General features: G+C 35.9%; 1 protein-coding gene across 4 annotated transcripts in view; it reads right to left on the reverse strand.

Annotated features, from left to right (window-relative positions):
- The window catches only part of l(3)mbt (lethal (3) malignant brain tumor), a 44,071-nt gene that overhangs the window by 15,581 nt on the left and 13,334 nt on the right, over window positions 1-15,156 (reverse strand). The window contains exon 1 of one of the 4 annotated variants that reach the window (XM_065217964.1): window positions 3,830-4,136. The exons of the other annotated variants lie outside the window; for them this stretch is intronic. The gene's annotated coding sequence lies outside the window, so the exon portion shown is untranslated. Of the gene's footprint in view, window positions 1-3,829; window positions 4,137-15,156 lie in introns of those variants that run through there. 4 annotated transcript variants of the gene reach the window in all.

Raw genomic sequence — 15,156 nt, forward strand, 5'->3', positions numbered from 1 at the left:
AAATGAACCAGAAATAGGTTGGAAACTTATCAATTTCAACGAACTTTAGGGAAATTTAATAGTTTTCGGAACAGTTCCATTTGTGTCAGGAGAATTAAAAAAGCTTTAGGGAAACTATGAGCACATCAGAACAGATCAAATAATTTCTATAAAATTTCTGAAACTTTAAAGGAGATATGAAAAACTCAGGGTATTTCCGAAATCTTCAACAAAGTTCCGAGAGGTTCATGACAATTTTGGAAACAACATGAGCATTAGAAAATTGTGAGATCATTTTAAGGGAAGGTCTGAACTTTAAAAAATAATAATTGAAGAAATTGAAATAATTAAAAGTCGAGAATGTCAATGAGCTTCAATTTTGATGTTCCATTAATTTCAAGACAATTGTGAGATTACTTCAAAAGTTCTGAAACCTTCAAGAAATTACAGAGACCTTGAAAGAAGCTTAGAGATTTTCTGGTAGTTTCATTATAATCAGAGAAGTTCCAACTACTTCGAGGATGAAAACTTCAGGAACATAGCGGGGTATCCAGCGATTTTTGTATGAGTTTCAAGAAAATCGTTGAATTTTTAGAACCCGTAAGCTAACATCTAACATCTCCAAGAAATCTATTTCTTCCGAAATGTGTACCCAAATTTTCCTTGAAGATTATTTCGACTGCCCTCTGGCTTCCGACTATCTCCAGAAGTTTCTTTCAGCGCCTCCAGGAGGTTTCTGCCGTCTTCCCCAGGAAGGTCAATTAAACTTCCACCGAATGTATCAACATAATTCTCCCAGAAGTGTCTTTCATCTCTAGAAGATTCTCCATAAACCATTATCCGTAGATTTTTTTCCGACTACTACTGGAAAGTTTTTCTGAGCTTCATCTGGCTTCCCCTGGAAATGGCTACTACTGGAATTTGTTTACGATTTCAGAAACTTTCCTGGCTTCATCTGGATGTGTCATCAGATTTTTTCCAAAAGTTTCTTAAAATTTTCGGTAGAATTTTCTAAATATTTGTTTTTCCGACTTTTAATAGAACTTTCTTCAAACTTCCTCCAGAAGAGATTCTTTATTCTTTCTTTTGAAAGTTTTGTCGGCTTCCTTTAGAAGCAAATTCAAACATTATTTTGAAATTTCTTCCGATGTCTCCTGGAAAGCAAATTTTCCGCTTTTAGTCCGAAAGTTTGAATTTTTGCCTATAAAAAGAGCAAAAATATAAAATTAATTGAAATAGAAAATACCGATAAATACCGATTTTTTTTTTAAATATTTGATACCGATAAGCTAGAAAACAAACTGACAATGCTGCTCTCAGTTCATAATTCACTCACCATGCAGTGCTAGTGTCATTTGATTCAAAAGGCTTGCTTAAGCAGTCTACATTTCGACTAGATATGAGGTTGCTGTCTTTAGTAGAGTTATTCATATCTATAAGACCTATTGAATACTGGACAGATTAGAATTCTCGTATTGGTCGGCACTGTACCATTTGGCTTCTGATTGTTTCATGTTAAAAACTACTCTGCTACACAAAAGTTTGCAGTTTTTGGAAAAGTTGATCAGATGAATACAACAAATTGTATTAATACGTTCCAACTGGAATTATGTGTCTGTCTTCAACTTTCATTTTGGTTTGCACTTACTTGGGAAATAGTGACTACACAAACACAAATAATGTTTTTTTTTATCACGATACATGCAATTTGCATGGCAATATTTCTCGAAAGAAAAGAGGACAAAGAATAATGAAAATTAGGAAAACTATAATTATCACACTTAATCTAGCTCGGTAAAATCTCCAACAGTCGATTATCTCGGCACTTACTTTTGCTGATATCTCTGCAAAATCTTATTTGTTAGCTAAGTCTCGGTAATTGTTTTACTGAATATCAGCAAAATAAATTGCAGAACTACTCGGCTGTTGGAATCTCGGCGAAAAAATTTAAGTGTATAGAACTATATGTTGTATATATATATATAGGGTTTGATCCATTCTAATGGGAGTTTAATATGCTACCTATAACGAAACAATCAAATTTACATTCCATTTATTCAATAACAACGTTTGCAACGATTTTAATTGAGCACAGATAAAGATAAAATGAATTCAAGTTAACGTAAATATGTTGCAGTTGAAAGCCACTTGTCTGTCATAGTTCTGCAACATACAGATTTGTGATGTCAGGTGCAACTTGATTTCTAAACTTGTTTTACCATGACTAACATTAGTATGTTTCCGAAAGTAGAGTGGACATGTTTGGAATCTAATTATGAATAATAAAGGAATTAATTTTCTAATTCCAAAAATTTATCTTAATTTTAGGATTTATTCAATAATTGCCCAATTTCAAAAAATTGTATAATGAATTGTTTATTAATGTATTATTGAATGGAGCAGCAAAATGATCTCGTAATCCTACTTCAACAATGCGGTCGTGATTTGTACACAACCCTTAACTTTTTTATATTGGAAAAAGATATAATATATCTAAGAAAACCAGTTTTCCCTTCATGAGAAAATTTAAATGTATTTTTTATACCTGCATTCAATTAAGTTGGGCTCACGTTAATTTTATTTAGAATTAGGGAATAAGAGTTTCTTCTTTTTCCAATATGTTTTTGAAAACTAAAAACCTTAGTTTTTTTGTGGAATGCTTTTGAAAACAGCCGTAAAGATCCAGCTGGAAAAGGTTGGTTGGTATGAAGACACGAAGAAGAAGAAAAAGAGGCAAATTTATGACCTGCAATGCAAACTATATGATTCATCAAACGAATTCGACTCAAACATTGACTGATAAGCTCTGAACATATCAGCACACCACATTGATATGAGCTACAAATGGAGAAAATAGATTTGGAATTACACATGCTCTTTTCTCTTTATTCTTATAGTGCGATAAGATATCAACAACACCATTGGATAGCAGATTCCTAGAAGCGGATTAATAATTTCGTAAGCTCACAGAAACTTTAAACTATGCGAAAACGTCATCAACTGGACAAGACACCAAAACAGGGAGTGCGAGGCGCAGCTTATGTCAATGATGCTATTATATTGCTATGATGTAAATATCTCAATTGCCTGAAGTACACACAGCTCATTCAAATCAGACACGATGCACAAAGTGAATTTAATTGCCACTCACATAGTATTTCGCATAATGACGAATATTTTGTCAAACCAGAAGATTAAAGCATACCCTGTGCAAATTTTTGTGCGACCTATTCCAAACAGCTGCCTCGTGTACTTCGACCAATTAATCAGTGCTCGAATCAGGCAACCAGATGGCGCGTGTAACATTACTTCCATGAACACCACATATTGGTATTGCTTACAACAATCATCACAATCATCATCACCGTCATCCCAAAACACCAAACAGCGAAGTTGAAAAAGGCTTCCTCGAGACACATGAATTAGCACGTTTCGCGGCGAGGGGCGACCTTCACCAAAATCGCACAACCCAGGTAGTGTGGTCTAGTGTGTACGCAACAAGCATAGGGAGATATTCCACTTCACTAATAAAGAACACGATTATCGCTCCACTGGCTATACTCTCCTCGGTTAATAAAAACGCACACCGGCCTTTCAATTGTTGAAACCGATATTTTCATGCGAATCTTTTTCAATCTGACTGGTTGCAGCCATGTTGTTGTCGAGTCGTCGTCGTCGTCGTCACAGACCTTCGATGAATCCCACTTCTCGTAGGACGTTTCCCAATATTCACAATACACAAGGATGATGGAGAACATAAAGGCAGGATAAGCGGCGATGCAAAAGTATTTCTTCCCTTGAACTAACAACGGTGTGTGACCGATGCGATAAAAATGACCATCGCACGTACCTGTGACGAAATCACCTGCTACTCTGTGTGATAACTCGTTGCTTCACGAATCACTTATCGCAATAATTATCCTCTTCTGCTAAACGGTGTGCATCTTTACTCGCTCCGCACTTTTGCTAATGATTACGCACTATGGATTGAACCGAAAATTAGTTCAGTGTATACTTTGACACATGATCTCACATTTTCAAGCCTCGCAGGTTTATGTTCTGACTGAGCTCTGTCTTTAGCCGTCCAGCCTTTCGTCTACTACTGGGTGCTCTACGGTTAACAACTGCTCGCTTGCTTCTCGCGACTGACTGGAGCACTGTTGTTGTAGCTCTCGCTCACGTTGAGCTGAAATACATGTTTCCATACTCGAATACTGGCACTCGTCGTAATACTCTCTGCTCTGGCTGGCTCTGACGGTTTGCCTATACCCAACAGCAGTGTCAGTCCGTTTTAGCTCTGCTATTATAACGTGTAGATGGATACGTATAAATACATGTGCTCGGAAGGCACGCTTCTTGCGACTGTATGTGATGAAGAGCTTGATGAGCACAGGAATGTATTAGTCGACCGTCGTATTTAGTGGGATTGCAAATCGGGTTGTTACTAAATATCCCTTCCGGTAATCATGACCTTCCCTTAAAACACAAACCTGAAGCTCAATACCTGAAAAACGTGGAGCTTTCGGCACAGTAAATGTTTCAATGATTTTTAATTAGCCTATAACATCGAGCGATGGCAAATTTATGGATGAACTGCTTTTGCTTCTGCTACTGTCATAACGGGTGGTGGTGATGATGATGATGATGATGTTTGCAGACTTGGCAAATTTTAATTCAATGCAGTGTGCGAAGCGATACATTTGCGATATATATTTAGGTGTTGGAAGAGGTTATGTTGTAATGATATCTATTGCTTCGTGTATTTCATCTACCTATTTCGAATGCTCAACGTGATTTTATTTCAATTTGCATACCGGCGGTGATAAAAGTAATTAGCGCTGTGCGTCCTATGAAACTACGAGCGTAAATAGTTTTCTACACATCTGAATTACAGTAAACGGAGTTGATCTCTTGACATTGGCAAAACTTGAATATTATAAAATATACTATATTAACAATATCACTCGTCGATTGTCCATACATCACGTAGGGGATAGAAAGATCCTATTCGATACACCACCTAACGTGTTTAGACAACCAACATGCATTTGATTACAGTTGAGGGGTGAGTGAGTTGCAATTATTACACATAAAAAAAAAATAATTTCATTACATTAATTACAATCAGAGAAAAAAGTTGCGCACATTGCTTAAGTCTATTACAGCAAATCCTATGAAAATACGAAAATAATTGTTTAAACAACTTTTTACTAAAATCTCTGTGGTAGCTTTGAAGCATCCCTCGTAATGTTTATAGAATACATTAGTTGTTTTAAAGAGGTTTTTAGTCTAGTTCATCTCCGAAATACATTATAGTTTAGTATTATAATTTTAAAACATTCCAGGACACGTCATAATATCTTTTCAAATCACATGAATAAAAGTATGATTAAACACTATTCACAATACATTGCAATCGAGCTTATTTGTAATTTGTATTATTGATTTATTTTACATATTTTGCATATCTCTATATATTGTATTTCCATTAAATATATCATGATTATATATAAATTTATCCTGTATATTAAAAAAATGCTGGGACGGGAGGGTGCATCAGGGCATCATTGAAGTTTGTAACTGGACAATGGAGTGGAGTGCAAACCGGAGTCTAGGAGGGAATGTGTACTGTCATTTTAGATAGTTACATTTCACTTCAACAGTTGCAATGAATTTGACGCGCTCTTCTTAAAAAAACCCATCCCGTGGAAAACTTAACATGTATTGCGAATTTCGTTATTCTTTTTGTTGGATCATGTTGTTGGAAGGAGATTCTCTTATTCCCGCGGGTTTCGCGTAAGTGCCTCTGCTTACGGGCTCGTCCAACCCTTTTTGGCCCTTTATACAGCAGTATGTTGATTCCAGAATTATGACGGAATTTGATCTTGCTGTTGAGCCGCATGCAGGGCAAGACCCAAGCTAGGATGGTGGCTACTTACATACATACATACAGTTCATCTTCGAAACACTTTAGTTGTCTTTTCTGACGCACACAGTATATTTGATTTATTTGTTTTAACTCTTTTTTATTTCAAATTTTAATCAATTTACACTCATATTTTAATCTAGGTGCTCCTGTTACTACAGTGACTCACCAACTCTATTTGTTAGGGTATATCTGTTATATTTGTTATACCCCGTAACGTGGGTAGATCACCTTTTCGTGGTACGTTACGGGATGTAAGATCTACCACCGATTCCTAGTCTTGACTACTTCAAACTAGGGAAACAGGATTTTTCAGTAATCCAAGGAACACATCTTAGTCCTTGTTACTTTTTATGCCTTGTTGACAAGGTTGCAAAGACTCATTTCAGCTAAAACAATGTTTTTCTAAATTATGAAATAATTAGATGCCATGATCAAATTTTGAATTGGTAGGATACAAGAAGAAGTTGCAAAGAATGTTTTTGACATATTAAACCTGTTTATTTCACTTCATGAGAGTCACAATCAGCGATTTTTCACAAACTCACTCACTCACTCACTCACTCACTCAGTGATCAGCAAATCACTGATTGTGACTCATAGAAAGCAAAATTTACAGGTTTTATGTTTCCAACGCATACTTTGTAACCTCTTCTTGTAAGTTACAAGTAAAACATGCCATCATACCATCTTTTGGTTTTATTATTCCGAAAAACATTATTTTAGCTGAAATGAGTCTTTGCAACCTTGCTTGTTGATAGTGACAAGACTCGGCTTTGTCTACCGAGGATGATCTTGAAACAAGGAAAACAAAATGAGTTAGTTGTCTTCATCTATGTGATTCCTAATCTTCTATTCGTTGTTCCCTAGTTTGAAGTGGTTAAGACTAGGGTTCTGATGCATGGTCATTATCGGTGTCATACCTTAATTTTGTTGCTAAGGAATCCAATTTTGACTGACAAAGGGGCGCGCCTTTGGAGGGTGTTCCAACACTCCGAAGGGTATAAATAGCGGGACCTTTCAATTAGAGTCGGATCCTTGCGATTAATGCAAGAGTGGAAACTGTAAAAAAATCGAATACTTCATCATTTCTCAATAGTGATGGAGTAATACGACATGCACTAAACTAAGGACACGGGATATACTACAATAGATCAATTTACTGGTCGCAGTAGTGTTAGGTCCCGAACAGAGAAAAAAAAAATAGGGTATATCTATAAATAAACCTGAATTATCATGGAAATCTTCTGACATTAACCAGAAAATACTCCGTGTAATAATTACCGTTGTATTTTTGGAATTTCCTTGAAACCCCTTTCTGACATTTTGATTGGAATCCTGCTTAGAATTCCCTTAAACCTATTCGAAAACTTTGATTCTTTTGAAATTATTTTCAAAATTTTCTTTTAACTCTATTCAAAGCAGCAGAAATCTTTTGAAATCTTATTTAGGAACCACTTGGAGTATTTAAAAAAAGAATTCGTTCTCATTATCAGACATTTTTTTGCAATCAATTTTGTTCGACCTCTGTGATGAATCTTTCGCACTAGGGTTGAAATTATCCCCCAAACACTCTTAAAACTCTGTTTCTTGTTGATTCTCATCATAATTCTCTTGGAATTCTTCTTAAAATACATCTGTAATTTTCCAAATCTCCTCAGAACTTTCATTAAAGTTTTTTTTTCCCAAATCCTTTTGAAATCTTCTAAAATTGCCTAATTAGAACTTCTAAGAATTTAATTATGAACTTGCATTCTTCTGCACAAAAATCCCTTCAAATTCATCTAACCATTTCTAAGATTTCTTTTGTCAGAATAATTCTGGAAATCTGCTCAGCACTTCTCCTTCAAAAGTTATGTGGGAATCCTCCTTAATATTTGTTTGAAATCAACACTTTGAATACTTTTAAATTTTACTAAAAATTCCAGGGTTTGTCCACAAGATTCTATATATTGTTCTGTAATTTGTTATAACCTTTAAAATGCATCCAAGTATCAGAACATTGACAATTATAACTCCATGACCCAGAGGTATGATGTTTTTTTTCAAATCTGTGATCTTGAAAAAAACATTCAAAATCGGAAATTTGAATTATTTTTTCTCGAAATTTTGCATCACGAAGATTGTTATTAATTACAAATTTTATGAAAAGATCTAGTTTCAGACTCTACACAAATATCAACGCGCTAGAATCTTGAGAATCTTCTTAAATCACATTCATCTTAACTGGAACATTTTTTTAAAATTAAATCTCTTATTCTTCAATTATGTCTCGTTCATTCAAATAGCTTTTGGCCTAGTGATCTTGATATCTGTTGCACAATGAATTCTAGGGCTTTGAGATCATAAGATGTATCGAGCATAAAAATGTGATAGAAATTAATTTTTCAAAGTATCTCGAAAGATCAATGATTTGTTTTGAATACATTAAGTGACTCATAGAGTTTACTTTATACTTTTAGCTTTAAAAAATACTTTCTGTAACATTCAAAGTGTTTTTATGTTACTTCATACGCGAAGTTAGCGATTTTCAGAGTTGGTTGGAAATGCTAACATGAAGCTTTAGTGTGATAATTTATTAGCTAGAGAATGATCTTTAGAAGAGAGTAGGTGGATAGTTCCGTTAGAGTACGGCAGTATGAAAATTGAATAGAAGCTGAAAATGAGCGAAGGACCATTAATGCGACAGTTTTTAAAGTTAGACGCACATCTTTTGCCTAACCCGTACGATGTACGCGGAGACTTGAAGTATGTCTACAAGTCTACAGGCAAAAAATGTGCGTTCTTCTTTTGCTCATAAACTGACTGCGGCTGTGGAATAGTTCTAGCGACGTTTTCATCACTACCTAAAACCCCACGTTGCGCTAATAAATTATCACACTAAAGCTTCATGTTAGCATTTCCAACCAACTCTGAAAATCGCTAACTTCGCGTATGAAGTAACATACAAACACTTTGAATGTAACAACTCAAGGCGGGAGTAGCCGTCAACAATGCTGATGATGGTACAGCACGCAACAACCACCCTACTGCCTTCTCTCTGAGATGACCAAGTTGGTCATGACGAGAGGAGCAACACAATAGTTGGGTAAAGAAGAATTGCATTTTAACACACCATCGACTGGAAAATGCTTTCGCAACGTGGGGCTTTAGGTAGTAATGAAAACGTCGCTAGAACTATTCCACAGCCGCAGTCAGTTTATGAGCAAAAGAAGGACGCACATTTTTTGCCTGTAGACTTGGAGACATACTTCAAGTCTCCGCGTACATCGTACGGGTTAGGCAAAAGATGTGCGTCTAATTTTAAAAACTGTCGCATTAATGGCCCTTTGCTCATTTTCAACTTCTATTCAATTTTCATACTGCCGTACTCTAACAGAACTATCCACCTACTCTCTTCTAAAGATCATTCTCTAGCTAATAAATTATCACACTAAAGCTTCATGTTAGCATTTCCAACCAACTCTACTTTCTGTAATTTTGCCTTTATTTTTCAAGAAAATTTACAGGTGGCCGCGTTTCTAAAAATGCGTACAATTTCGTTTTTTGTTGAATATTGACAACCGGGAAATTTTTAAGATTTGAACCGGGAAAACCGGGAAAATGATAATTCACCGGCCGGTGAATTTTCCGGTCGGTTTTCACCTCTTTTTGCCAGTGGTGGCGGGGGGGAAACCCCTCACCATCCCTCTCCAAAGGGGGAGTTTGGTAAAGAGAGATGAAAAAACCGATTTGTACCTTCCTTAAAAGTTGTCCTAGCTCGCTATTCTAATATCTATATACAATCTTCACACTGCCGTACTCTAACGGAACTATCAACTCTATGCTTTCATCTACTCCATCTATCGTATAAAAAATACCACTACAGTCTGTTATTTGAAATTAGCATCTTCAACTATACTTAGAAACTTGCTAAGCAGTTCGAGAATTCCCATAAGTTCAGCTTGGGTCTTACTAGTGAGAATCAGGTTGCTCGGGATTATCTGAATATTTTCTCTCGGGAAAATATTTTTGACGATGCCTGGGGGACTGATTTGGACGAAGTAAGATCTATAACTGAAAAAATTCAAAATATAAAAGCTCCAGGTGATGATGGAATTTTCTATCAAAAAACTCCCAGAGAGTACCTTGTCTTTCTTGGTAAAACTATTTAACAGAAGAATCCATTTGGCATACATTGCTGATAAATGAAAAAATAGAAAAGTTGTTCCAATTTTAAAATCGGATAAAAATCCAGCTGAAGCTTCTAGGTACCGTCCAAAAAGTTTGCTTTCTTCAATAAGTAAACTTTTTGAAAAGATAATGTTGAATAGAATGATGCTTCACATCAATACGAACTCGGGTTTTTGCAGATAAGCAGTTTGTTTTTCGCCATGGGCATACTCATCAACTTTTGAGAGTGACCAATTTAATTCGTCCAAACAAATATGAAGGCTACTCAACTGGAGTTGCTCTTCTAGACAGAGAAAAAGCATTCGACAGTGTTTGGCATGAAGGTTTGATTGCTAAATTGAAGAGTTTAATTTTCCACTCTATCTTATAAAATTAGTTCAAATTATTTAACTGACAACTTTGCAGGTAAATTATCAACATTCCAAATCTGAACGACTACCTTTTAGAGCTGGAGTTCTTCAAGGTAGCATTCTTGGGCCTATATTGTATACCATTTTCACTTCGGACCTCCCTAATTTGCCTCAGGGTTGCCACAAAGTGTTCGCTGATGACACAGGCATTTCCGCTAAAGGAAGAAGTCTTCGTGCTATTTGTTAAGATATTTTCTCTTCTTATTTACAAAAATGGAAGATTTCTCACAACGCTTCCAAAACTCAACTTAAATATTTTCACGTAAGCCTAGAGCTTCCTTTTTGAAAGTAGTAGTCACATAGTCACTATGAACGGAGTTCCAATTTCCTGGTCAAACGAAGTGAAATATCTTGGATTAGTACTTGACCAAAAAATAACTTTTAAAGATCACATTGTGGGTATTCAAGCCAAATGTAACAAATATATAAAATGTTTGTATCCTCTTATAAACAGGAAATCCAAACTTTGCCTGACGAATAAACTTCTAATAATTAAACAAGTTCTTAGACCGGCCATGCTTTACGCTGTACCAATATGGTCTAGTTGTTGCACTACCAGGGAAAAGCACTTCGAAGATGATTTTGAAGTTGCCTCTCTGGTACAGTACTACCATAGAGGTAACTCTAAGACTAATAGGTCCCTAAGAAACGTGATCAACAACTCAAGTCAGAATTAAGTGTCATGTCTGTTTGTCGGTGGTATAATTTCTGGCAAAAATCGTTGCAATCCTCAATTGCAACGATTAGTTCCCTTTATACTTAGATAAGATTTAGTTGTAGTTTTTAGTTTTAGGATGACAATTATTATATTGACATGCAGATATAGAAAACCTGTTCAAAATACTGAACTGCCAAAGTAGGAACAATGTAAACACACTTATAGCGCATTTATTTACTATCGGGGTTGGAACCAGTTTCAAACCAGTGCGAAACCGAAATTTTTGTCAGTGCGGACCTCAACCTGAGGTAGGTTTTAAAAACAAACGATCAAACTGACGTTTGTCAGAAAACAAGCAGACCAAATCTTGATACCCGATCCAGGTTGGAACTGAATAATAAACAAATTCGCTATTAGTGTTCGTGCAAGCGACATTTACCGCCTTTAGCCTAAGTAATGAAATAGTTTATTCTTTTACCAATAGATGTCACCGTTCGTTTGTATACGTAATTGTAAATTGGTTTGATCGTAATGTTATGCATAAAAAATAAATTAAATGTATCAACTGCCTCCGCCATGGAAGGACGTCTCAAATCATCATCACATTTCAATTATAAAATCACAACGTACAAATCGGGTCCTATCCTATCATGGAGCACCTAGATTATTTAAAATGAAATGTAATTTAATTTAAATTTGGAACACAAAAGAACTAAAAAACATTTGAACTCCCGTTGCACGAATCACCAGGACGGGGTTCATTTTCATTTTAATTACTCGGACTTGATCAATTCTAACTAATTTTTTCAATTAATTTTGTATCTGATTCAGGGATTCATCACCACTGAGAAGAGCTGTTTAATTTGTTGTAGCTTTAGGTAGTAGTAACAGTTATGTCAGCATCCGCACGGCCAGAGCGCACGATGCGTTCTGTTCCCAGGCCCTTATTATTCTACACTGTACTACATATAGCTTAGCTAATGCCTTGTTCAGACTGGAGAGTTATAACATGTTATAACGGTTGTCAAATAATTGCAACACGGAGACCACCATCAAGATAGCGCTATAACATGTTATAACTCTGTAGTCTGAACGTACTATAAGACTGACTGCACATATTAATGGTGGCTAGTCCATAATTGATCAGAATCAGTGAAATTGCACAATGAATTAAACGAATGGGGCTGGGAGTGACCGTCCATTCTCAATGTACATGTTTCAGTGATTCCATATTTTGAAGATCAATAACAGCACCGCAATGAGCTGGATTACCGAGGTGAAACAATCGGTTATGTTGTGTGAGTAATACCCCTGTACGATACAAGCAATTAGTGACGTCACTACTTGCGTTTACGTTAATTTTTTGGTTTACTAATACAACAATATTTCGCGATCTGCTTCACCTCTCTCTGTATCTCATTGGGTGTAGGGAAGGAATATTAGAGTGACATTTAATTTTATATTCTTTGAAAATTTAATATTAGAGTACACATAATTTGTACAAACCATAAAAAACAATACACTGGAGTCGCTTTTTACGCGGGGATACGTGCCGCGTAAAAAAAACTTCCGAGATTTTGATTTTTCACATGCTTAAACATTTTTTATAAATCGGATTTTGATGCCATTCGTTATTAAAGCATGCTATGGTCCATATAGACATATTTTAAAAATTTCTGTATTTATACCAAAAATTGTGATTTTTTTAAAAGTATGCCATTCGATTACTTATAGTTTGAAACAGATAATGTGATTGGAATCAACTCGATAGGTCGTATCGTTGTCGAGAAATCGTTAAAAACGTACCGCGTAAATTGCGACTCAGCGGCACTAACCGCGTAAAAAAAACCGCGTAAAAAGCGACTCCAGTGTATTAAATATTCGAAACAACTTTGCTTGTTTGTAAGAAATATCATTTTCTTCTAGTTTCTTAAGATATTTGTGTGTATTATTATATTGTTTTTCCTCTTTGTGCCATTCGCCCTTTTGTCCCTCTTTGGACCATTAGACCTTTGGTCACCATTAGACGTTTAGTATATTCGACCTTTTGTCCCTCTTCTCATCATTCGACCTTTTGTACCTTCGATCTTTTGTCATTCTACGTTTTGTCTTTCGACCATTTCAGGCATAACATTTGATAACGACACAAAAGCATTTGTAAACAAACTTTCTAAGGCCCTTCACACGCGAACCAAAGTACGCCCATGCAAACCAACAACACCATCGGATAGGGGCAACTATCACCTTTCCGAAAGTGGTATTGGTTTGCGTGGGCATACTTTGGTTCGCGTGTAGAAGGCCTTAGAAAGTTTGTTTACAAATGCTTTTGTGCCGTTATCAAATGTTATGCCTGATTTGTCCAGCAGCCACTGCCAGCATGACGCCACCTTCTTATAGGCAGACAGTTAACCAGAAAAATAATATAGGGGATGAGGGCAAGAAGACCATACGGGCCGAGATGATTGTTAAATTCAAATGGATATACTTTTGACTCAAGGCCTAATATGTTTTTGGTCTTGATTCAAATTCAACGAAAAATATTTTTAAATCAACAAACCGGTTGTAGAGTCGATGATCTGTTTGTTGATTCTAAAAACCATTTTGTTGATTCAAAAACATGTTTTGTTGGAATGGTGATACAATATTTTTGAATCAATTACAACATACATTAGGCCCTGAAGCAAAAATCCATTTTTCTGTGTGTAGGACATATTACCTATTAACTTAATCTATTTTTTTCAAACTAGATGAAAATGCTTCTAATATGCTTCTTTATTTCAGATCAATACTAATGGTTGTTAGCTATTGAAAACCTGGCAAAACTTTAACTTTTGCTGCTCTGCTTTTTTGGTGCTCATATTTCCCCGTATGGAGCGAAAACTGAAATTTTTCAAGCATATTAATTTAATTATTCCTATATTTAGGAATGTTTTTCTTATTTTATGATGTGTTTTTCTTAGAGTAACCATATTGTCCCCCATCTATCCTATGGAGATTTGTATGTTTAAAAAGACAATTGACACTGTCTTCAACCAGAGGTTACACAGACTGAACACGAAAAGTTCCACAGGAGCAGGAATCGAACCCTCACTTCGTGGTACTCACAATACGCTTGAAACGGGGGGACGAAACTTTATTCTATTTATTTATAGTCTGGCGGGTAGAATTTCGATCTATCAAAAAGCGGAACCAATTCAATATATTGTAGATCAACAATTTAAAAGGTACTATCAACTTTTATAATCAAAACGTTGATTTTTCTTTCTTCGCCAATCGAACGCAAATTACGAGCATCATCGGATAGGGGAAACTTGTCCCAACCCAAAGATGGTGTTAGTTTGCGTAGGCGAGCCTTAAGTCACGAGAAAAGGGTTTCTGAGGTTTTGTTCGTAATAGCTGATGTGCTCTTTTCTGTTGTTGGTCGTGATTTGCTCGATTGGTTCCGCTATTTGACAGCTCAATTGGTTCCCGAGATTCAATCCGTCAGACTATGAATATAACGACTATAGACGAAACACCTAAATCTGAATCCTGATATGGTCGAAAAGCTCATGAAATCGAATTTATCTACAAAAACTTTTTTTTCCTTAATTTTACGCATCTAAATCTATCAATTCGCATCGCCCTCTATCTTTTTGCAGGAAAGCCCCAAAATCTTCATCCATCTTCATCGCACGCGCATCTCAGGACAGCAAAACCAAAATCTTCCCTGTATTTTAGATAGTCGCCTCCCGTGAGTAAAATACTAAAGTGAGTAACCCCCCTTTTTGCAATTCTGAGTCGGATTCGACTCAATTTTTGAGTTACTTTCATCGGCCGTGTTAGCATCGGGGGTAATTTTTCCATACATTGTTTGGGCTTAAAACATATTTTTTTGGGCATGATAATCTAAAATCGCTCTACCACCCCCGATAGATCATTCTATACTAACCTCATATGAAAGGGGCGAGCATAAGCTTTTGTTTGCTGGGTTTCAGCGATACTGATTGTTTTAAGTTTTTTTTCAGAGA

The sequence above is a fragment of the Ochlerotatus camptorhynchus genome, unplaced genomic scaffold, assembly GCF_037179485.1.
Source record: "Ochlerotatus camptorhynchus isolate MF236.1 unplaced genomic scaffold, CSIRO-AGI_Acam_v1.1 ptg000082l, whole genome shotgun sequence".
NCBI lineage: Eukaryota > Metazoa > Arthropoda > Insecta > Diptera > Culicidae > Ochlerotatus > Ochlerotatus camptorhynchus.